The sequence below is a fragment of the Grampus griseus genome (assembly GCF_964374135.1).
Source record: "Grampus griseus genome assembly, chromosome: 15".
Lineage (NCBI taxonomy): Eukaryota > Metazoa > Chordata > Mammalia > Artiodactyla > Delphinidae > Grampus > Grampus griseus.
The window spans coordinates 86653242-86678350 of NC_139009.1; the positions used below are offsets into that span (position 1 = coordinate 86653242).

Consider the following 25109-nt stretch of genomic DNA (forward strand, 5'->3'; position numbering starts at 1 on the left):
GAAAGTGGTGAGTCGGGGAAGTCACACGCTTAATTGGGGCAGTATATTCTGCACGGGTGCCCAGGAGAAGTCTGTTACCATCACACAAACAAGAGTCGACGCCTGGGTACCACTAGATGGACAGTCATACATAGATTATCACGCGGATATACTTACAAAAATATTTATATGCATGTAATTTAAAATAATTACTCCTATACGTTTTATGAGAGCCACACCAAAGCCCTGATTTGCTTATTAAAAATTACTTTCATGGTTTTGAAAACTGTCCAGTGGGAAAACCACTAGGGCTGTCCATTCGTGTAATAAATATTGACTGTGAGCACAGCTGGATTCTGGGCTGTTTTTCCTGCAGTGACTGTTTTAGCAGCTACAGAAATAGATGAAATACAGTTTGAGACTCTCTTTCTCGTGGCCTTGTGGGATGGGGCGCGACCCTGACAGCTCTGGGGCTCTGGTGACAGCTGCAGTCAGGCTCTCAAAGCAAGTTTCAGGTGCCCGAGGCAGGGTAAACTGAGTGAATTTTAAAGAAGCGGGGAGTGGGGCTGAGGCGTCATGGGTCCCGAGGCACAGGGCAGGCTGGGTGCCTTAGCGGGTAATGGGTCTCCACGTCGGTTAAGCAGTAACAGGTGGGAACCCGCACGTGCTGCTGGGTCAGGGGTCTTTGATGTGCCCGCAGGAAAAGTGACGGCTTGGCCATCCTGTCACTTGCCCTGTCCTGGAAAGAAAGGAAAGCAGTGGCGACCTGGTAAAGTGCTACGTGAGGGGTCAGGCTCGGAAGCGCCTCCCCGCTGCCGGGCAGCCCAAGCTGGGGCCGTCTCAGCCCGCCTACCCCTGGGGCTGGGCCGAGGGGAGAGGTCTTGGGGAGGGATGTCTGAGCTGCATCTCACGGTGACATGAGAGGGTTCCTGAGCCCGCTGTGTCCAGGGACTGCATTTCCCTGCCCTGTATTCTTGTACACACACAGTCACACACACACACACACACACACACAGACACACACACACACACACATTGAAATTACGGACTTCAGAACTCCCTGGCTTGACTTTGCCTGATACAGGGGGAGTGGAGCTCATGGGAGGAGCACGGCCGCAAGCCCCTTCCTTTTCCACTGGAATGAACTTGACAGTGTATAGTCTGCGCTTAATTCTTCCCTGGATAACTGAACACTGACTGTGATTCACTGTTGTGGGAAGCTGGCTGGTGTTTCCTGGGGATGGAGGATGTGACCAGCGTCATATGCTGTACGGAAGATTGTTTATCTTTTGAAAATCTACTTGGAGACTTTTTCAGGAGAGAAGCCTGGTGAGTGGAAGGACGTGGGCGTTAAGCGGGGGAAGATGGTGCGTAGGGCACAAGACTTATGGGTAGAGGAGAGTAATAGAGACCTGGATTGCAGACTGTGTCAGTTGCTGATGTGAATATACCCAAAATGTAAATGTGAACACAGGCATGATTTTCTTTTTTTTTTTTTTGAGCTTTGTTGAGGGATAATTGACAAATAAAACTATAAGATATTTAAAGCGTACATGTTGCTGATTTGATACACATATGCATTGTGAAAGGATGCCCCCATCTAGCTAATTAGCACACCCATCACTTCACATGTTTATCCTTTTTTAAAAATGAGAACAGTTAGGTTCTCCTCTCTTAGCAAGTTTGAATTATATAATAGTGTTGTCAACTGTAGTCACCATGTTTTACATTAGATCCTCAGACCTTATTCATCTTAGAGCTGAAATCTTTTTACCAGCCTCTCCCTGTTTCCTCCACGCCCCCAGCCCGTAGCAGCCACATTTGTACTCCCTGTTTCTATGACTTGGACTTTTAAAAAAAATTCCAGATGTAAATGCTACCATGCATCGTCTGTCTTTCTCTGTCTGGCTTATTTCACTTAGCCTAATGTCCTCAAGGTCTGTCCATGTTGTCACAAATGGCAGAATTTCCTCCCTTTTTGTGGTTGAACAGTATTCCTGTGCGTATGTATGTGTGTTTACACGCATATACATACCTATGTATCACATCTTCTTATCCATCCATCCATTGGTGGACACTTAGGTTGTTTCCATATCTTGGCGTTCATGGCTAATGCTGTAGTGAACATGCGGGGTACAGATATCTCTTCCAGATCCTGTTTTCATTTCCTTTTTATAGATACCCAGAAGTAGGATTATTGGATCACATGATAGTTCTGTTTTTAATTTTTTTGAGGAACCTCCATACTGTTCTCCATAGTGGCTGCACCAATTTACATTCCCACCAACAGTGCATGAGGGTTCCCTTTTCTCCACACCGTCATCAGACGCTTGTTATCTCCTGTCCCTTTGATGATAGCCACTCTGACAGGTGTGAGGTGATATATGATTGTGGTTTTGATTTGCATTTCCCTGATGATTAGTGATGTTGAGCACCTTTTCATGTGCCTGTTGGCCATCTGCACATCTCTGCAAAAATGTCCTCTGCATATTTTTTAATCTGATTGTCTTTTTGCTGTTGAGTTGTATGAGTTCTTTATATATTTTGGATATTAACCTCTTATCAAGTATATGATTTACAAATATTTTCTCCCAATTCATCGGTTGCCTTTTCACTCTGTTGATGGTTTCCTTTGCTGTGCAGATGCTTGTTACTTATTTTTGGTTTTGTTGCCTTTGCTTTTGGTGTCAAATCCAAAAAATCGTCACAAGAGAGATGTCAAGGAGCTTACCCCCTATGTTTTCTTTTTAGGAGTTTTATGCTTTCAGGTCTTATGTTCAAGTCTTTAATCCATTTTGAGTTGATTTTTGTGTATGGTGTAAGATAGTGGTCCAGTTTCATTCTTTTGCATGTGGCTGTCCAGTTTTTCCAACACCATTTATTGAACAGACTGACCTTCCCCATTGTATGTTCTTGGCACCTATGTGGTAAACTAAGTGCCCATATAAGGCCAATTAAGTGAGCTTATTTCTGTGTTCTCTATTCTATTGATCTCAAGGTCTGTTTTTATGTCAATACCATACTGTTTTGATTACTATAGTTTTGACTATACAGTTGACCCTTGAACAACTTGGGTTTGAACGGTGGGGGTCCACTTTTACTCGGATTTTTTTCTATAGTAAATACGACAGTGCTGCACTTTCCATGGTTGGTTGAATCCATGGATGTGGAACCGCAGATACAGCAGAACTGTGGATCCAGAGGGCCAACTATAAGCCCTTAGTGGATTTTTGATTGCCCCTAACCCCTGCATTGTTCAAGGGTCAACGGCAGTTTGAAATCAGGGAGCGTGATGTCTCCAGCTTTGTTCTTCTTTCTCAAGATTGCTTTGACTATTCAGGGTCTTTTGTGGTTCCATACAAATTTTGAGATAGTTTTTTCTATTTCCGAGACAAATGCCATTGGAATTTTGACAGGGATTGCACTGAGTATGTAGATTTCTTTGGATAGAATGGACATTTTAACGATGTTAATTCTTCCAGTCCACGAGCATGGAGAAATCTTTCCATTTATTTCTGTTTTCTTCAGCTTCTTTTTATCAGTGTCTTATCGTTTTCAGTATACAAGTCTTTCACCCTCTTGGTTAAATTTATTTCTAGGTATTTTTTTTTTTTTTGATACAGTTGTAAATGGGATTGTTTTCTTAGTTTCTCTTTCTGATAGTTCATTGCTAGTGTATAGACACAACTGATTTTTGTATCATTCAACTTTACTTAATTCATTTGTTCTCACAGTTTTTTGGTGGTGTCTTTAGGGTTTCCTTTAGGGTTTTTGATATTATGATGCATAATATCATGTCATCTGCAAATATAGACTGTTTTACTTCTTCCTTTTTGATTTGGGTCCCTGTTATTTCTTTTTCTTGTCTGATTGCTGTGGCTAGAACTTCTAATACTATGTTCAATAAGTGACAAGAGTGGGGATCCTTGTCTTGTTCCTGCTCTTAGAAGAAATGCTTTCAGCTTTTCACTGTTGAATATGTTGTTTTCTGTGGGCTTGTCATATATGACCTTTATTATGGTGAGGTATGTTCCCTCTATACCCACTTTGTTGAGTTTTTATCATAAATGAATATTTTGTCAAATGCTTGTTATGCATCTACTGAGATAATCATGATTTTTGTCCTTCATTGTGTTAATGTGCTATATCATGTAGATTGACCTGCAGGTATTGAACTATCCTTGCGTCCCTGGGGTAAATCCCACTTGACCATGGTATATGATCTTTTAATGTGCTGTTGAATTCAGATTCCTAGTATTTTGTTCAGAACTTTTTGCATCTATGTTCATCAGGGGTATTGGGCTGTAGTTTTCTTTTCTTGTAGTGTTCTTGGTTTTGGTATCAGGGTGATGCTGACCTCTTTTTTAAAAAAAAATATATATTTATTTATTTATGGCTGCGCTGGGTCTTCGTTGCTGTGCATGGGCTTTCTCTAGTTGTGGTGAGTGAGGGCTACTCTTCGTTGCAGTGTTTGGGCTTCTCATTTTGGTGGCTTCTCTTTGTGGTGGAGCACGGGCTCTAGGCATGCGGCTTCAGTAGTTGTGGCATGCGGGCTCAGTAGTTGTGGCTCACGGGCTCTAGAACACAGGCTCAGTAGTTGTGGCACACGGGCGTGGTTGCTCTGCGGCATGTGGGATCTTCCTGGACCAGGGCTCGAACCCATGTCCCCTGCATTGGCAGGCGGATCCTTAACCACTGTGCCACCAGGGAAGCCGACGCTGGCCTCTTAAAATGAGTTTGGAAGTGTTCTCTCCTCGTTTTTGGGGAATAGTTTGAGAAACATTGGTATTAATTCTTCAATTGTTTGATAGAATTCACCAGTGAAGCCATCTGGTCCTGGACTTTTGTTTGTTGGGAGGTTTTTGATTATTGAGTCAACCTCCTAATAACTGGTATGTTCAGATTTTTTATTTCTTCATTATTCAATATTGATAGGTTTGATGTTTCTAGGAATTTATCCACTTCTGGGATGTCTAATTTGTTGGCATATATTGTTCATAGTAATCTCTCACGATTCTTTTTACATCTGTGATATCAGATGTAATGTCTCCTCTTTTTTTTTTTTCTGATTTTGTTCGTTTGAGTCCTCTCTTTTTTCCTAGGTGAGTCTAGCTAAAAGTTTGTCTATTTTCTTTGTCTTTTGGGAAAAAACAGCTCATAGTTTTACCGATCTTTTCTATGATCTTTTTAGACTCTATTTCATTTATTTCTGCTCTGATTTCTGTACTTCCTTCTACTAACTTTGGGCTTCATTTGTTTTTTCTAGTTCCTTGAGGTGTAAAGTTGGTTGTTTATTTGGGATCTTTGTTTTTTCTTAATGTGGGTTTTTATCACTCTGAACTTCTCTCTTAGAACTGCTTTTAATGCATCCCATGAGGTTTGGTCTATTGTATTTCCATTTTCACTTGTCTCAAGGTTCTTTTTTTTAATTGCAGTGTAGTTGATTTACAATATTATATTAGTTTCAGGTATACAACGTAGTGATTCAATATTTTTATACGTTATACTCCATTTAAATTTATTACAGATTAATGGCTGTGTTTTCCTGTGCTGTACAATATATCCTTGTTGCTTATACATAGTTGTTTGTACCTCTTAATGTCTCAAGATGTTTTTTGATTTCTTCTTTGACCCATTGGTTGTTCAGTAACATGCTATTTAACTTCCACATATTTGTGAATTTTCCAGTTTTCTTCTTGTAACTGATTTCTAGTTTTACACCATTGTGATGGGAAAAGATGCTTGATGTGATTTCAGTCTTCTTAAATTTATTAATACTGGTTTGTGGCCTAACGTGATATCCTGGAGAATGTTCCATGTGTGCCTTAGAAAAATGTGTATTCCGCTGCTGTTGGATGGACTGTTTTGTCAATGTCTGTTAAGTCCATCTGGTCAATTTCCTCACTGATTTTCTGTCCAGATGATCTGTCCATTGTTGGAAGTGGTATATTGATGTGCCCTACTGTTATTGTATCGCTATCTATTTCTCCCTTTAGGTCTGTTGATATTTGCTTTATATATTTAGGTGCTCCTATATTGGGTGCATAAATATTTACAAATATTATTTCCTCTTGTTGGGTCAACTCCTTTATCATTATATGATTCCCTCCTTTGTCTCTTAGTACAGTCTTTGGCTTAAAGTCTATTTTGTCTGACATAAGAATGAGCTACCCTGGGTTTCTTTTGGTTTCCATTGGCATGGACTGTCTTTCCATCCCCTCGCTTTCAGTCTGTGTGTGTCCTTAAAGGTGAAGTGACTCTCTTGTAGGCAGCATATAGATGGGGCTTGTTTTTTATTCATTCAGCCACTCTGTGTATTTTGATTGAAGAATTTAGTCTATTTACATTTAAAGTAATTATTGATAGGTATGTACTTCCCTTTTTAAAATTGTTTACGTAATGTTTTTTTAATTCTTTTGTTTCTTTTTTCACCTCTTTGTCTCTTTTCTTTGTGATTTTTTTGGAGTGGTATGCTTCAATATCTTTCTCTTTCTCTTTTGTGTCTCTGTTATAGGTTTCTACTTTGTGGTTACCATGAGGCTTACATGAAACATCTTATAATAGTCTGTTTTAAGCTGATAACGATTTTAAGTCTGTACGCATCGTTTTCCGTTCGACTATAGAAGCAGCAGTGGTTTGTTGAATTGTGCATTCAGCAGGAGAGAATAAGTTAAGCATGTCTGTCACTTTCATGTTTGTAAAAATGCTATCCCATCATATTTCTTTTAGTAAAGGAAATTTTTATTACTTGTCTTCATATCAGCCTCAATTTTTATAACAACAGTTTCCCACGGTTCATATACTAAGTAAAGTTGACTTAAATTTACCATATTCCAGCTTTTTGGTATTTTGGAGACTGCTGGTCACTCACTTTGCACCCACAGGGATTCTTTAGAAAGACTTTTCACATGCAAGACCCGTTTCTCTGTCATTACGTTTTTAGGGTCACAGCTGTTGCTGGGAGGCTAGATACCTGAAAGTAACTTGTTGAGTTTCTGCCAAAATAGAAGGGACCATCCTGTCCCCTTACCACCACTCCCCCTTCACTGGGACCCCTGAGGCACCTGGGGTAGGGCCTCTGCAGCTGGACTAGTTGGGTCTTTCTAGGGGCTACTGAATGTCTAGGGATGGCCGTAGCCTTTGACGTTCCAGTCGACATAGTGGTTAGATCTGTAATAGTTGGTTAAATAGTTGACCAATAGGTATTGAGCGTTGCTAAAAAAAACATCGCTGTGTTGATTCTACCACAGTTAACGTGCTGGTGAGTCAGTGGGAGCAGCTGTAACGTACCGGGCACTTGCCAGGTGCTTGCCCCCACCCCCCGTGTCTCCTGCAGGATATTATCTGTGGCTGGAATGCAGATCTTTTCACCCCCATTTCATAGGCAGAGACACTGAGCCTCAGGGGAGTGAAGAGGGTTGCCCAGGGTCACAGAGTGGAGCCCACAAGCAGTGTTCTGTTCTGGCCACGAGCTGCTGCTTCCAAGCCCGGGTTGCTTCTGCTCCCAGGCTCTGACCTTCCGCGGCAGTGACACGACAGCAACCTGTTATCTGAGTGCTTACCTTGAACCTGGGACTCCTTGACGCTCTGAGAGATGAAACAACTTGGCCAAAACCGTGTGCTCGTAGGGCAGAGTGGGCTGTGAACCCACATCTTCCTGACCCAAAGCCTTTCATTCTTACTTGACCGTGAATTTTATTTATTTATTTTCCCTAGCAAAACCTCGAGCAACCAATGAGGGTTTGGAAGCGAGTCCCTTTTGGAAACCTAAAGAAGGGAGGAGGGAGGAAGGCTTTGGGAGGGGTTGGGGTGTAGGAGACAGGACCTGAATCTTCCAAAGGCCTCGGTACCTCCTGAAGACCCCAGGGCCAGCTCAGCAGGCCTCGGACCTGCACCTGTGCTCTTCCCAGATGTTGCCGTGTATTTGTGACTCCCCGCTGACCAGCTGACCTCTGAGAGGGAAGTCGTCTGTGGAGGCTGAAGGACCTCCTACACTTCCTGTGTGTGGGGTCATCCCTGGGGTCCCCTGCTCTTCCCAGGGCGCCTGTGTGCAGAGCGACGCTGCATAGAGTCGAGATTTACCGTTTCTTTACGTAGCAGTGAAATCATCCTTTTCTGATGGTTGAGGTGACGGTCAAAGTTTAGCCAAGCATATTTCCCTTTTCTGTCACAGCCGACACGCCCCAGCAGTGTGGCTTCCTCGAAGGCTGGACACAAATTAAAAACACAGAAAGCGAACCCTTTCCCACCCCCACCCCCAGTTCTTTTCCTTAGGACAGATTGTAGAACTGAATTAGTAACTTTGCAGTCATTTCTCCACTGTTCTCTGAATTGTACCTTACAGTTTACAAAGGCATTTTCCTATAAATTCTTTCGAAGATCAGGTGATGTGGCTATATGTCTCCCCCACCCCCGTTTTATAAAAGATGGAAAAGAGCCAGGAGAGGTTGCTTTACTTGCCAAGACGGCCCGGCAGACGGTGACCCATGACTCGCGGCTGCACCGGGGCTGCTGGGTGCTGACCGCACACGCGCTGTTTGCTCTCAGAGTCCCTGGACCAGGCGTGTAGACGATGCAGATGTGAGAGAGCGATTCTAAAAAACAGGCCACGCCGGCCACACGGAGCTTTAAATAAAGCACTGCTGCTCTTGAGGTTCCAAAAGTAGGAGAGGTGAAGTGTTTTCCTTGGCCTCCTTCCTCCAGAAAAGCAAAACGTATCCGTGCTGTGTGTTTGTGTGTATTGCCGGGTAGGGGGTGTAGGCTTTTGAAAAGCAAACTAGACCTCGAACGGGTACGTCTCTTGGAGGTGATGGGTGTGTTTATTACCTTGTTTGTGGTGATGGTACCAAGTGCGTTTGCATATGTCCAAACTCACCCAATTGTACACATTTAATACGTGCAGCTCCTTGCATAGCTAAGTGTACCTCAGTAAAGCTGAAAAGCACTGAACTGCCACGGCAGGATGGGAATCCCTCTACGGCCCCCCCTGCAGCGCGTGCTGATCTGAAGCAGGTGCGTGGAAAAGCGCAGTGAGCAGCCTGGTGGCCCCAGGGACCCCACCTTCCCCTGTTACTGGCGTGTCTCAGTGCAGAGAGCAGAAGAGCACCTTGGGCTTTAGATCTCTGCTGGTCAGGATCGACTTTCCTGTTGGCCTTTATTATAGCACCACAAGTGCGTTCTTTGGAAACTGTACGGCTGCAAGATGGTGATAAAACAGTATGAATAACTCAGACCGTGGAAGATCACAGTTTAAGGAGAGCGACTTTTGGTGCTGTGTTAATGAACAGGATAGTAACAGAAACAGGTTCTGAATGGAGGCCAGTACCCCTCAGTGCTTGTTGAGTGGGGTAACCGTGTCCGCCTGCTGGTCCCTGACTGGGGGCCAACCCCACATCTCCCTGTGCGATGACATTTGCTTTCTGAGCCTCTCGGAGTCGACCCTGACCCACAGTCGCATTGACACGTGACTTGGTGGGATTGGTGGAGACTCCCTGACCCACCCCTGGCTCTGCCACCTTTCTGTGTGCAGACCTCCCTGGGCACACAGGGCCAAGCTGCGGTCAAGGACAGCCCAGGGCAGCCCGCAGCCCACTGGGGGAGCAGAATGCTTCATCCACAGATGGGGTGTTTCCGCAGAACGCTGCTTTCTGCTTGGGAATGAGTGGGAAATGGAGGGGATACGAGACCCCCTCCCCCAGTCAGACCGGCTTTGGTTGGAGGCGTCGGGCGTTTGTAGCCTACACTCTGAACCTGAGTTCTTGAGGTAGATTTTGTGGCCTTACAGAGGCTAAGAGGGACATTCCGTGCCCAGATGGCAAGAACTAGGAAAGCCGTCGACCCCAGGAGCGGCAGGAACGTCTTCCCTGTCGGTAGCCTGGGTCTGTGGAGGCCTGTTTTGTGGGAGGAGCTGAACGCTTACAGGCCGTCTTCAAATGACCGCATCTTATCCCCCGGAAGCTCATAGTGAAGACAGTTTTGCAGAACGTTGGTCATGTTTTCCCAGGGGGTAGATCCCAACTTGCGCTCGGAACAGAAGTTCCTGGAGGGAGCGTCAGGTGCGCGGTGGAGGGGCTGAGCGTCCCATCGTGTGTGTTGCCCTCTGGGCCTTAGTTTCCGGGACAGTGACGCGGAGGGACTGGGTGAGTGCTGGGTCTGTGATCCGGGCATCTAGGGACAGGGCCGCAGCCAACCCCACAGATTCTGGGCAAAGGTCAGGGTGTGCCACAGCTTAGACCCCTCCCCAGGCGCAGCAACCTCGTGGCGCCCGTCCGCCACCTGAGTCCCACCTCCAGGACAGGGCTCCGGGGCCTCCCTGAGCTTCAGTGGCTGAGGCTGCTGGCCCTCGTTCTCCCATTGGCCACGTGGGGCGGGCGCAGGGGGACACGGACGCTGGATTAGGGGCTGGGGGCGGCGTGGAGAGGGACACACCACGGCCCACCTCTTTCCAGAAGAGGCACACAGGCCTCGGGCGCCTCGTGCCTGCCGGCTGCACTTCGGGCTGGGCAGGCAGGCCCGGGTCTCCGGGGCTGAAAGCTCCCCGGGATTCCGAGGAGCTGGCGGAGGAGAGAACCGAGGTGTCAGTGCTTCATCAGAGCCATCCCCATACCTGCTTCCTTCTGAGCGTCGTGGAGGGACCTCTGAAAACACGCACCCCGGGCCCCAGCTCCAGGGACTCGAATTTGGGGAAGCCTGGACGTTTGTGCTTCTTCTGTGGAGCGTCCCAAGCCCTTCTGATCACCAGTTTGGAAACTGCTGACCTGGACCCTGGGTTTTGCATCCCCTGCCAGTGGGGGCGCCGCAGGGCTCGTTTAGGGCTGAGGCCTAGTGAGGTCAGGGGGAGGCGGGGGGTCGGCCTCCTGGACCTGCCGGCTCCCCTTGTGCACAGTCGCCCCCACTGTGCCCTGGGCCACCTTGAAATGTGCACTATCCTTGAGGGGCCGCCTGGGATGCTCGGACCCCACTCCAGACCCACCTGGAGTGGGCCGAAGGGGCCCGAGCATCTGTATGTTCACACCTGTCTTCCCTAAAGGGCCCTTCTGAGGTCCTGCATGTGAGGATTTTCATATATTCACACTTTAGATAATTCACGAGGCTTTAAACAATTCCATTCCATGCCTGTTGACAGTGCGTGTTGGCAGTTGTGGTTTCTGATCCTTGCAGGGAGCTAGCCCTCGAGGGAGACTGCTCTTAGGCCCAGAAATCGAACAAACACGACGGAGAAACAGGCAGCAGCGCCGGGCACCGTGGTGCTCGGATCACAGCAGGCCCGGGAGCCGATACCTGCCCTCTACGCCTTGTGTTCTGTGCTTGGAGATTCCAGCCGGGGGGCGGAGGTTCTTGGTGGAGAAATCACATGGCAGCGTCCATATTATTTGTGTGAAAGGGAGATGATCATTTCTCTTCTTTTAGGGATTTCTTGCCCAGTGGGGCCAGTATCTGGGTCACCTGCAGAGGAGGGATGGGAACTGGTTCCACTTTCATAGAAGGCAGTGCACGTGGTCAGTCCCGCTCTGTCACTGTGTCATACCCTGCAAACCCTGAAGGCCTTCGCGATGCCTTCCCTTCCAGAACTGGACCCTCCCACCCTCAGGGTCTGAGTCCCTCCCGTCTACGCGTCCTGACCATCCGGATCGGAGGTCCTGGCCCTGGAGGATCCCAGCGGATCTTCTGATATAACCAGAACATGATTGCACTCTGTCCTTCCTGACTCAAGGGCTGGGCCTCCGGTGTTCCCTGGCCCTGGGAGGCTGACCCCGGGAGACTCAGTTCTGTCCCCACAGGTGTTTTGCTTGCAGTGTGGATGACATTTGTGGGGGGCTGGGGAGGCTGTCACTTTGACTGTCTCAGGGATGGAAAACTTGAGGGGGCCGGTGTTCAGAGCACCTGGTCACTCAGGGCTTGTCCTGCAAAAATATAACTAACATGCTGGACAATTCTTATTCCCAGATGAGAGCCAGGTTCCAGATGGGTTCCCGGGTAAAAGGCCCTGAGCTCCTTTGACCGGCGCCAGCCCCGGGCCGGGGGCCGTTCCTGACTGGTCCCCCACGGCACCCCTCCCTGTCAGCGTGAAATACCAGCCAAGTGGGTGTCCTTTACTCTCCTGGCATGCTTTGTAGACGTTTTAGATGTGTGTGTATGTGTTGACAATAAAAGGATGGAAAAAGATAGACCATGGAAACGTTCATCACAATGGAAAGAAAGCAGGAATGGATGTGTTAACATCAGATAAAGTGTCTTTCAGAGTGAGGACGACCGCGGGTGTGGACGGTCCCTCCAGGACCCGCATCACGCACGGCACAGGTAGTTGCCACGTGTCCTCGGGCTGTGGGTTCCTCAGGCTCGCCCTGTTTTTATGAGCTGACCGTGGCAGTTTTGAGGAGGACGTGTTGGGTGCCCCTCGGGTGGCATTTGTCTGCTCTTTTTCTCCTCGTTGGACTGGGATAGCGTGTCTTTGGCGGGAGGACCGCGGAGGTGAAGTGCCGTCTTCACCGCAGGGCATCTGACCTGTCGGTGAGTTGGCGTGGCTGTCAGCTGTCCCCTGTCCGCTCCTAGCTTGTCCTCTGTGGGAGGGTGTCTGCGGGCGCAGCCCGCCCTGAGGGTGGGCGTGACGCCCACGTCACTTCCTGGAATTCTCCTGGGGAAGCCGGTCTTCTCCCCCATTGGTTGACTTACTCGGCCACCCATTGCCTTTTTGCTCCTTTCTCCTTTATTCTCATTTACGGCCCCTCTTTAGCCGACGTAAGCAGGGCTGGTCTGCATGCAGCTTGCAGGCCCCCCGACCCAGCGCAGAGTTTCTCTGCGTGGAGATGCTTCCCGTGTGCTGTGTCAGCGCCCCGCTTTACCAGATGACCCCACGTTGTCTTCCCGGGCAGGGCTGCCGTGTTCCTGTCTTGGCAGAAAACGAGGACTCCCACTGCCCACCCTCCCCGCCTCCCTGACGCGCCATCACCTGGTCCATTTCTGTCCATCTAGCGTAAAAAGGCATCTCACCGTCAGATCAGATCATGGACGAGGTGCAGCTTTTTCTGTGTCGATTCATCATCTGTGCTGTCCTTCTGGGCAGTGACTTGGTGTTCACTTGCGTTCAGTTGAGTTGTGGGTCTGTTTCTTCATGAATTGCAGGACTCTATATATTCTAGGTACCCGTCCTTTGTTATTATAGGTACTGGTTTCGTTACAAGTATATTTCATCATATTTTGATCTATGAAGATTGATAATTCTCACTTGAGAAGCCACACTTTCTTTGAACAGAGTCTTCTGCTGTACCAGCCGTGGCACAAATGGCATAGCGCTATTTATAGACGTTAATGCTTTCTTATAAAAGGGAGTCTTGTATTCTTCTAATTCTGCCGGAAGGGTTTTATATATATTTTGTGTCGTTTCAGTGATCAACAACCTATTTTAAAATTGGGGGGCTGATAAAGAGAAATGCAAGGTTTTGAAATGCCGGAATTTTATTGACAGGACTTCACCGATGTTTGCCAGGTGTATCGTGGAGTCTGAGACGGTGCCGTCTCAGTAGCCTAATGAGCTGTGCTAAACTTTCATCTTTCCTTTTCTGCTGCTGCTCTCACCAGCTGTCAGAAAAAGTTGGAAGATTCACCCTTCCTTATTGATCTGTATTTCATGAATATTTATGTATATTCCATGTACTTCCCCCGTATTTTGGGGGGGGTTCTTTTTTTTTTTCTTCCCCCGTTTTATTCAAAGTAGCTGCACGACATAAAATTTAAATTTTCAACTGGAATTCTTCCATGGCTTCCCTCGTGAGTGAAGAGCCCGCATTACACAGAGTAACAAATGATGGTATCCAGAGGTGAGGCTGTTCTAAACGAAGTTTCTTAAATTTGAATCCAACCGCAAACCAGGGCTTCAGCGTCGGAGGCAGCATCTCCGTGTCCTGTGTCCACCGGGGGGTCTGGGGGTGGAGCTCGCACAGCTGCAGAGCGTCCACGCACGCCTTCAAGCGCTGGCTGGGTGCACGGGCTCAGGCACTTCTAAGCGCTCGGTTTGCGCGGAGACAGAATCCTTGTCTGCAAGGAGTCCCACTCAGCGAGAAAACAGCCAAAAATATGTGTGAAGTCCCCCGTCAGTGCCAGGAAGAGAGAAAGCAGAGCAGGGAAATTGTCAGGCGGGGGCGGCAGGGGGGATGCAGCAGCTCTTCTAGATGAGCTGGGGCCATGGGGCTGGGCGGAGGCTTGGGTGTCATCAGGGGTGGGATGTGGACGTGAGGGGGAGGGAGATGCCAGGGAGCAGGGCGGGCGGGCCTGGGGGAAGAGCTGGCGTTGGCAGTGGTTTCGGGTTGTGTTCTGGTGTGACGGGAAGGGATGGCGGGGCTTCAACGGAGGAGGCCCAGACCGCTGTCTGTTTGCAGGTACCACAGGCTGCTGCTGGGGAGTCAGACCAGAGGGTGGGGACGGACCGGGGAGGAGAAGGCTGCCTTGTCCGGGCCCTGCTGCTGCTGGCTTGGAGCTGGGCGGTGGCAGGGCCAGCGCTGGTCGCATCTGAGACGGATTTTGAAGGCGAGCCTCTGGGGTTTGCTGATGAAATGGATGGGGACACCACGTTCTGTGGGATGTGCTAGGATTCTTGCCCCGACGGGCACCTGGGTGAATGGTCGTCTCACGTTCGTATACTCAGAGGGGACCTGGGGAGACGGGGGGGCGGGATTTTGTGGTTGCTGTTCATGTGATTGGTTTTCTTTTGGTTTTGGTTCGGTGTGGATGGTGACGAGCTCTGTCTGGATGAGTCTGGAGGGCAGTGGGGCGTCCACGTGGAGGTGTCGCTGAGATGGGGTAGCAGGCGGCATCTGGAGGGGAGCCGGGCTGGGAGTAGCTCGGGTAGAGACAGGGGTGAGAGGATCGAGGCCTGGCTGCTGCATCTCTGGGTCAGAAACACGAGGAGGGGCCAGTAAGAGACAAGGCAGGAGGCAAAGCAGGGCTGCGTGACCCCAGGCAGCCGAGTGAAGGGCGGCTCCCCCCGACGGGCTCATGGGCCGTGTCCGCCGTCAGCGGGCAGGAAAGATGACCCAGAAGAGAGAGGAGTACTCATGCCACGGTGGAGAGAAGGGGCAATGACCAGAGGAGCCGATCCTTCGGGAAGAGGGGGTGGGTGGGGTCCAACATGGAGGAGGTGGCCCCCGACGGTCACCCGGGGACCGGAGGGACAGAGGCGCCTGCAGCCCTGGGACCCCCGATGGCTTCTGCCTCCTCAGCGAAGGAAGAGGCAAGGTCATTCACCAGCTCCACAGCGGGAGTGGGAGGCGGTGCTCAAGGGCGGAGAAGGAAGGTCTGGAACGGCCCTCACTGGGGAGGGCGTTCACGGAGGACGTGGGCGTGGCTTGCCAGGCAGCCCCAGGCTCCCTCGAGTCAGACACAGGACGACAGGACGTGGGCCGGGGGGCGGGTGCGTCTCTTGCACGATCGATCGGTTGCCCTGGGGCTGGTGGGGAGTGGGTGCCACCAGAGTTTCCTGCACGTGCGCACGGACATCGCTGCAAATGCTCCTGACGTGTTACCGCGTCCTGGCTCCGCTAAGTCGAGGGTAAAGGATTATGCTTGGAGGAGCTGAGGTACATACAGCAAAGACCGCAGGTGGAACCAGGGCAGCCTGGCCGGTGCGGGGCAGGTTAGCGAGGGGCTGATGGCGCCAAACCTGGAGAAGCAGACGCTGTGAAGAGCAGGGTGGGGACCCAGCTGAAAGTGTCACTTAAAAGCATCGTGTGGTGGGAGGGAAGGCGCGTGGAAAACAAGTCAGATCCCATCACTCACAAGAGCTTCTTTCCTTTCAACAACACCCAGGAGCTGGACTGGAGTCAGCGCAGGAGAGCTCTGTGTGTGACACACACAAGAAGTGGGATGTAGGTCCTGCTGGTTCCAGTAAAATCCGCCGTATTGGTCCCGAGACCGGGGCGGCAGGTACACAAGGTGAGCTGGAGTAGCTCGCGGTGCCAGAAAGTCAGGATGTGCTCAGAGCACACGCACACGCACATGTGCACGCACAGACACAGACACACACAGACATACATACAAAAACACACACAAACTCAGACACATACAAAAACACACACAAACTCACATACACACACACACAAAAACACACAAACTCACACACGTACACATACACACATACAAAAACAGACACACAAACTCACATACACATAAAAACACAGACACACAAACTCACACATACACACATACAAAAACACAGACACACACACACAGACACATATAAAAACAGACACACAAACTCACATACAAACACATACAAAAACACACAGACACATACAAAAACACGCACAAATACACATACAGACACACATACACACACACACAAACTCACACAAATTCACCACACAGACATACAAACACACACACAAATTCACACAAACACACACAGACTCACACAAACTCACGCACACAGACACACACTTGCAATGACAGGGTGTGTCACGGGGACACAGGAGCCAACGAAAAGAGCTCCCAGTAGCCAAAGTTAGCACAATTTGAGCAACAAAATAAATAAGAAGTATTGGTTGTAGCTCAAAGTATAAAATAAATGCGTTTATACTAATATGAATAAATGATGGAATAAATCTAAAAATGGGGAGGAAGAGGCAGATCTCCCAGGCAGAATCCCAGATAATTTCTGCAGATCCTGGCCATCAAGGAGGTGGAGCATCACCCCCACGGCAACCGTGGGCTGTGCTCAGAGCCTCCTTCCCCAAAGCACGGGGTGGGGGGAAGAGGAGAAGAAGGACTTTGCAGGGGGAAACCGGACAGTCAGGACTCAGCCAGGTGACGGGGTCAGCCCAGGGGGCAGTCACAGTGACAGCAGGCACCCCGAAACAACGCAGGGACTGTGGGCTTTCACCTCTATGGTCTCCTCCCCAAAGCCCAAAGCCCAGCCCTTGTGGGGAGAAAGACATCAGACAGATTCCACAGGAGGGACATCGTGCAGAACACCTGCCTGGCCCTCCTCAAAAACGGAGGGTCATCAGAACAAGGGAAGTCTGCAAAACTGTCACGCAGAGAGGAGGCTTCGGGAGACGTGACGGGTCAAGGCAAGGTGGTGTCCCGGATGGGATCCTGGGACAGAAAAAGACATTAGGGAAACACCTTAGGAGGCCTGAGTAAACCGTGGACTCCAGTTAGTGTATCGATACTGGTTTATTAATTGTAACAGATGTATCGTAGTAATGGAAGGTGTTAATAATAGGGGAAACTAAACAGTTCTAAAAAATAGAATTTATTTTAAAAAATCACGTACAGATGCTAGAAATCTTTATTTCCTCACTGTTTTCTTGAACGATAGGGAAGATTTCCTTAAAAGAAGCGTACATTTGGGATAAAGGTTAGCGTTTATCTCTCTAGAATTTGTAGAGGTGTCTGTTTAGTAATTAAACCCGAGTAGCTCAGGTCCCTTCTCAGGAACTGGGTCCCTGCCCTGCTGAGCATGATGGGTGCGGGTCCTTGTCCCCAGAGTGAGGAACAGAGGGGCTTTCTGTAATTACCTTTCCCGTTAAATAGGAAAATCTAAGCCAGAATGTGTGGGAATGTGGGCGTAAACCACATACATCTGAAGAACTAAAATGACTGTGACAGCTTAGTCGTATTTGAGCGCTAGGAGACCCAGATCACAGGGAGTGTGTTTTGTAAGTCACTCTGCTTCTTTTACCCTTGTATGTTTCGTAAGTAGGCAGAGAATCCTGAATAATAAGGTAGCCAGGAAAGGTCAGGTATCCAATAGTGTCGCTGAATTCATTAGCATGATTCAAGGAAGCGCATGACATTTATACTTCGATGTTTATGAACCAGGTGTTTATGTTATAGAAGTTACAACTACTTTCATGGTTGTGGAAAAAAATGGCAAACCCCTAAATACAGTGACAGCGGGCTGTCTGTTTACTTTGGGAGCAGTGGTATGCATTGTCTGAAAATACTTCATGCTCTCTTGACGTTTTAGAGGAAAGTCAGGTTTCACCAAAGATATCAATGTCCATTTTCAAAAATGGGTATTTTTCCTTTTTTTTCTTTTTAAAATTTCAGCCTTATCAAGGTATAATTGACAAAATTATAAGATATTTAAAGTGTACATGGTGGTGATTTGATATAGGTATACATCGGGAAAGTATTCTCCCCATCTAGTTAATTAGCACATCTGTCACCTCACATGTTTATCTTTTTTTGGTGAGAACATTGAAGTTCTACTCTCTCAGCAAGTTTCTATCATACAGTACAGCGTCATCAACTGTAGTCACCATGTTTTACGTTAGGTCCTCAGAGCTTATTCATTTATAGCTGAAAGCTTTTACTGTACCCTTTTACCAACCTCTCCCTGTTTCCCCCTCCCCCCAGCCCCTGGCAGCCACTCTTCTGCTCTGTCTCTGTGACTCTGACTTTTGGGGACATCTTCCCACTGCTGGTGTTTTCCCCATCACTCCATTAACTGTGATGTCTTCCAGGTTGGTGTAAGGCAGTGTTGATTCCAAGTGCAGTGCAGTTTTATGGACTTTCATTTGTTTTACAATTAATACCATAAAATAAAATTGGCTTATTAAATTGACTGTGATTCTCCAAAATGATGGTGCTTGGCTGTTACCTAATGTTCGTGACCTTCTTCCCAGTGTGATGAATGTCTAAGACACCCAGGAGGAAATTGAGAGAGGTTAGCAAAAGTTAGCAGAATAGGAACTCCATGGCTTGAGCAGTAAATTATGTGGAAAAATAGTATTTCCCAGATTCTAGCTGAAACAACAGAGTCCCCAGTCCTATTTCTTCTGTAAAATTTCCTAGGTGCTAGTGAGTTGTATTGACTTACAGGCTAGTCTCTGGAATACTGGTTTTGTCCAGGCATTTCACATAGTAAAATGAGTTGCTGGGTGATTGTCTCTTGAATACTGACTCACGTTTTAAGGTATTTTTCTAACGTGATTTAATTTGGGGCGGGAGGGAAGCGCTGATCCTGGCAGTAAGGATGAATTAACGGTAGAAATTCACTTTATAAAAGATGGGGAGAGGGTGCAGCAGAAACCCTAGATTTATAATAAAAGTATAAAATTTGGTCTTGATTGAGAATTGCCATCCACTAACAAATCCTGTTCAAGAAAGTTCATTTAGGAAATTTTGTGTACCTCATCACACCCAGTAGAATGTCTGCTACCAAAAAGCAGAACGACAAGTGTTGGTGAGGGTGTGGAGAAACTGGAACCCTGTGCACTGCTGGTGGGAGTGCAAACTGGTGCAGGTGATATGGTGCTTCCTCAAAAAATCATAAATAGAATTATGGTCCAGTGAGACCTGCCCCTGGGCGTCACATAGACACAGGTAGAGCGGGGATGTCTAACATTTATCCAGCACTGACCAGGTATCGGGTACTTCCTGTGATTGTCTCATTTCATCCTGATGTCTGCAGACAAAAACGGAGGTCGGAGGTTAAGCAGCTTCCCCCCAGGGTCGCTCACTGGTAGGTGCTGAGCCTGGATCTCCCATTCCTGGCCTCCTCCGACCAGAGAGGAACATTCCCAGGAATGGCTCCCATCGGTGCCCACAGAGGAGACCTTTCCAGACTCAAAGACCGAGACTGTACAGGCCACAGCCTTTGACTGTGATCCAACAGAGTTAGAAAAATCATAAAAAGACCTTCTCCAGAATAAACCACAGAGCAAAGGTCGCTGGGGTCTTAGAGACTCAGAAGCCTCTGCCCTGTACTGGTCAGCCACGCCCAGCAGGAGCGGCTGCAGGAAGAAGGCCTCTGCTCAGGGTGGCAGCAAGACAGGTGACAGCAGGAGAGATGGGCTTCCCCGCCCCCCGCACACCCCCAGAGGGAAGGGCGTGAGGAATGGAGCTCTTTGACCCTGTGTTTTTTGTTTGTTTGTTTTGTTTTGTTTTGTTTGCGGGTACACGGGCCTCTCACTGTTGTGGCCTCTTCCGTTGTGGAGCACAGTCTCCGGACGCGCAGGCTCAGTGGCCATGGCTCACGGGCCCAGCCGCTCCGCGGCATGTGGGATCTTCCCGGACCGGGGCACGAACCCGTGTCCCCTGCATCGGCAGGCGGACTCTCAACCACTGCGCCACCAGGGAAGCCCTGACCCTGTGTTTTGAAATCGGGAAAGTTTACCCTTCAACTTGGGCTGGGCTTGCTTGGCCTCTCCTCAAGTAAAACGTTACAACACCAGCGAGGCTCTTCCCAGATCAGACCCGGAAGATCAGGAACTACTGCTCTTTCCCGCAGGTGTTTTCACTGATGAAATTTATCAAAATGAAATTGAAACTCAGTTTTTGTTTATTGGCACCCGCCTTACCCTTGGGATTTCTTTTTTTGGGCCATGCTGCAAAATTCTGCCACCCAGGACTCTACCACCTGCAAGAGGAAGGAAGCTCAGGCTTTGGGATGAGACAGTTCTCATGGGTTTGAATCCCAGCACAGGCACTTTGTAGCCTGTGGATTTGGACGAGTTATTTGATATCTCGAAGCCCCAGTTTCATCAGTCATTCAGTATGTGTATAGATCCTCTCTGTTTCAGAGGGTGTCTGTAGACCTCGGATGAGCTCACACTTAGGAAGCAGCCCAGCGGGCACGAGGGGAGTTGGCGGCTCCTCCTGTGATGGAGTGCCAAGCCTGCTCTGTTGTTTATTTTCTCTTTTATACGTGGTATATTTTTGTGCCTCAGGGAAGTGGTAAGACCTTGACCCCTGTCACAGGTTAATTAACTTGCCGAGAGTTGAAACAGCCGTGAGATTCCACATCGTGTCCTACTTAAAGTTGAAGCGTATCAGCTGTAATCAGTGATACTGCTTGTACAAAGCTACCAACTGACCTTTCTGTCCCCCCCAGGACACCACAGGTTCCTGCCAACTCCTGTCAAATTCGTTGGCCTCTGTAAAGTCTTTTATCTACAACACGACCTGAAACTTTAATCACGAATTTATAAGGTCTTTTAAAGCTGCTTCTGAGACTGTTTCTTTGAGTGGGTCTCCTTAATGCAAGTGTACTATTTTGAAGTGTTTGCAAATAAGAACCAAGGGAGGAAAACACGGTGAGAAATGAGGGAAAACATAGAAAGTGTTCCTTGTTTGGACTGACCTTGGCACGGTTGCTCACTGCGTTGGTTTTCTGCGGCTGCTGTATTCTCTCCCAGTTCTGGAGGTCACAAGTCCCACCCAGGTCTCACAGGGCAAAGTCAAGGTTGCACAGGGCCTCGTACTTCCTGGAGGCTCCAGGGGAGGGCCTGTTCCTTGCTTCTTCCAGCTGCTAGGGGCTGCCCTCGTCCTGGCAGGTCCCTCCTTGACTCTTCTGTCTCCTTTCTGACTCATGGGGGCTCTGTGGTCACTCCGGGCCCCCCGGGATACTCCCTCAAGATGAGCTGACCTTAATTCCCCTATGCCGTGTAGCCTGACATATTCACAGGTTCCAGGTAGGAGGATGTGGACCTCTTTGGGGGGGCTGGGCTATTATTCTTCCAACTGCATCTACAGAAAACCTCTGTTTGAGTGAGTTTCCATAATAATTGGTTGACTGCCTCGAAGGCATGAGACGGTACAAAGAAAAATCCTCGACTCATCTTGAAGTAGATTGTATTATTGGAGTAATTCAGACTGTATGTTGAAAATCACGGCAAGTTTGACTTTTTTTTTTCCCATGTAGTCAGTCTCTTTTCTTACCTGGTTCTTCTCTAAACCAGTTATTTGCTCATCGCTCTATATTTTGATATGTCTGTATCCATGTGTACACACAGGTATTTTTCTGAAATTCCGAGTTAACATCCTAGAGGTAAAATGTTACACCTGTTCTCTCTGTCTCTGTTTTGAATTGAATTCAATAAATCGTATTCCATCCATGTAAGGTTTCTATTACACAGTGGGATTGGCAGTTTTTTAAAAGCCGTATGACCCTGGTCTTCTCTGAGGCCAGCTAGATTGGTCAGTCCGTAGAAGGATGAATGAGGCAGATGTATTGAATACATTCACTTTGAGTCATCAGTCTCCCTTTCCTTCACCTCCCCATTAAACCGGGCGGCTGAAGCCTCAGCAGCCACTGTCAGCACATAACAGGGTGTCCCACACAGTGAACAGGTAACCTCAGGTGATGCAAGTGTTCTCGGGGAAGGACAGCCGTAGGTCGTACACTGATGACCTCTGGGGAGGAGACCCTGGACAGTGGCACTTAGATGGGGAGGGAAGGGGAGGGGTCTCTGGAGAGGTGCTTCTGTGCCTGGGGCTTGAATCACAAGAGAGTAGACCCTGGGTCTGTACACTCTCCAGGGAACCCTGGTGCCCTGGAAGCATATCTGCTGCTCAGGAGAGCCTGACGGAAGGAAGGAAGGAAGGGAGGGAGGGGCCACTAAGACTGGACCAACCCCCCCCGCCCCGCCCCCTACACTGACCACGTGTGCTGCAGTGCACACAGCACTTTCTTTCTGACTATGGTTCCCGTTCTGAGTCTCTCTGTGTGGGCAGGGGGCTCGGAGCTGTCTTCACAAGCTCCCAGGTGAGGTGCTGTTCTTAGAACCTCATGTGACACAAGGGCAGCTGGGCTAAGGTGCACAGAGGACTCTAACCCCGGCCCATATGACACAAAACCCCGACCCCTTAAACACGACATTCTCGGGCTGCTTCCGAGCAGCCAGAGTATCTTCTGAGGCGAGGCAAATACTGCTGTTCCCATTTTACAGAGTAAGCTGAAGGCCGAGGAGGGCGCACGAATGGCTCAGCTAAGCGTCGAATCCCAGATGCTTGACTAACGTTTTCCGTTTGCAGTTATGACCGAGTGGTTCGACTTGGTCCCCGTGACCCCTTGGGAAGTACCTGTGAGCATTTTGGGGTGTTGGCTATTAGGAGGATTATGTAACCCAGTCATAAACCGGCAAGACGCAGTTACGGGGATCCTTTTAATGAAAGAGAGTCCCAGAATAGGATTGATATTATTTTAGGAGTTAAGTGACAACTACTGGGCCGAGAAAGTTTTTATAGCTATTCTAGTCTGTTTGGGTTTTTTAAAAAAATCTACTTCCATCTAAGACTTGGAAAAGCAGCTTATCATGTTCGGTTTTCTGAGAATTTCTTTTATTCGGTATAACATGGGGTTCTTGCTAAGCTCTATTGCAAACTGGTCACATGACATGAGACATGATCTGGCTATAAAATATTAAATTCGTGGCTCTTCTTTCTGTAGTCTTTAGGTGGGTGATAACTAGCTTAGTTAATGAAGGCAAAAATTAGATGTTCTTGAACTGCCCAAGCTGGAGGGTTAAACGTACATTATGCTTTGCATGTGACCTCTGTGATTCTTAGACTAAATCAGAATCCCATTTCTGACTTAAAGTTTCAGTAGTCAGAATGTACTTTTTCAGACTTTCCTTGTTACAGCTTTTCCAGGAATTTAAGTCAGTTGTACTCTCCTTTCTGTTGTGGAATAATCTTGTTTCAGCTCCAGCCTTTTCCTATTGCAGTCCGTCCTACGCTCATAGCAAAGTGCTCCTGACTGAAAGGAACCGCTCCGGCTGGGCTCCTGGAGCAGTTTCCCGGGGCCTCGTGTGGAGCCCCCAACTCTCGCCTCCCGCACGGCTCCCTCCAGGATGGGCGTCCGAGGGGAGGCCGTGGGGTCTGGGGCCCGGGTGCTGCGGGGCGGGGCGGGGCGGGGCGGGGCGGGGGTCTTGCTGCACCTGCTCCTGTGCGCTGACTGGCCACAAGCAGGAGAGAAAGCATGCGCGGTTTTATTCTAAGGCACTTCCGGAGTCACTTACTCCTCCTCCTTAGCCCTGGGTTCCTGCCCCGTCCTGAGCACGGCCCTCACATCCTGTCCCTCCATCAACCACCGGGTCGTGCAGTCCCCAGCCCGTGTCCCCGTCCACGCGGCTCTCCTCTCCTGGTCCACAGCGGGGCCCTAAGGGATGCTGACCGCATCCGCCTTCACGCAGGATGCTCGCTGCCCGCTCGACCCCCACCCAGCCCGGCTCAGGAAGCTTTGCGGACCACCAGGTCGGTATCTGCTGAGTATCTGAGGCGGAAGTTCTCAAGGATTGGTTGCCCCTTAACTGCGGGTGCTGCTTAGGACAACGGGACAGCTGTTGATTGGCTGATACGCGAAGCATTGACGTGAGCAGGTTGTTGATTGGTGGACTGTACTCGAGTAAGGCGTCCTCATTGGCTGGCCTTCAGAGGGGCTGGGATAGAGCTTGGTGGTTGGCAGCCTTCGCTGGGGTGACATGGTTATTGATGGGAGACTGTGGTCCCTGGGGGAGGTGGTTGTTGACGGGAGACTGTGATCCCTGGGTGGGGTGGTTGTTGACGTGGGGCTGTGATCCCTCGGTGGGGTGGTTGTTGATGGGGGCTGTGATCCCTGGGTGGGGTGGTTGTTGATGGGGGCTGTGATCCCTGCGTGGGGTGGTTGTTGACGGGAGGCTGTGATCCCTGGGTGGGGTGGTTGTTGACGGGGGCTGTGATCCCTGGGTGGGGTGGTGGTTGATGGGAGACTGTGATCCCTGGGTGGGGTGGTTGTTGACGGGGGGTTGTGGTCCCTGGGGGAGGTGGTTGTTGATGGGAGGCTGTGATCCCTGGGTGGGGTGGTGGTTGATGGGGGCTGTGATCCCTGGGTGTGGTGGTTGTTGATGGGAGACTGTGATCCCTGGGTGGGGTGGTTGTTGACCAGGGTCTGTGATCCCTGGGCGAGGTGGTTGTTGAAGGGTGGCTGTGATCCCTCAGTGGGGTGGTTGTTGATGGGAGACTGTGATCCCTGGGTGGGGTGGTTGTTGATGGAAGGCTGTGATCCCTGGGGTGGGGTGGTTGTTGACCGGGGTCTGTGATCCCTGGGGGAGGTGGTTGTTGACGGGGGGCTGTGGTCCCTGGGGGAGGTGGTTGTTGATGGGAGACTGTGATCCCTGGGTGGGGTGGTTGTTGACGGGTGGCTGTGATCCCTGGGTGGGGTGGTTGTTGATGGAAGGCTTTGATCCCTGGGGTGGGGTGGTTGTTGGTGGGGGGCTGTGATCCCTGGGTGAGGTGGTGGTTGGTGGGGGGCTGTGATCCCTGGGGGTGGTGGTTGTTGACGGGGGGTTGTGATCCCTGGGTGGGGTGGTTGTTGACGGGGGGCTGTGGTCTCTGGGGGAGGTGGTTGTTGATGGAAGGCTTTGATC

At 49.3% G+C, this 25109-nt stretch overlaps 1 protein-coding gene across 7 annotated transcripts in view; it reads left to right on the plus strand.

The window, feature by feature from the left end:
- The window catches only part of NCK2 (NCK adaptor protein 2), a 135458-nt gene that overhangs the window by 66212 nt on the left and 44137 nt on the right, over positions 1 to 25109 (plus strand). Inside the window, exon 1 of one of the 7 annotated variants that reach the window (XM_082672907.1) lies at positions 15832 to 15906. The exons of the other annotated variants lie outside the window; for them this stretch is intronic. The gene's annotated coding sequence lies outside the window, so the exon portion shown is untranslated. Of the gene's footprint in view, positions 1 to 15831; positions 15907 to 25109 lie in introns of those variants that run through there. 7 annotated transcript variants of the gene reach the window in all.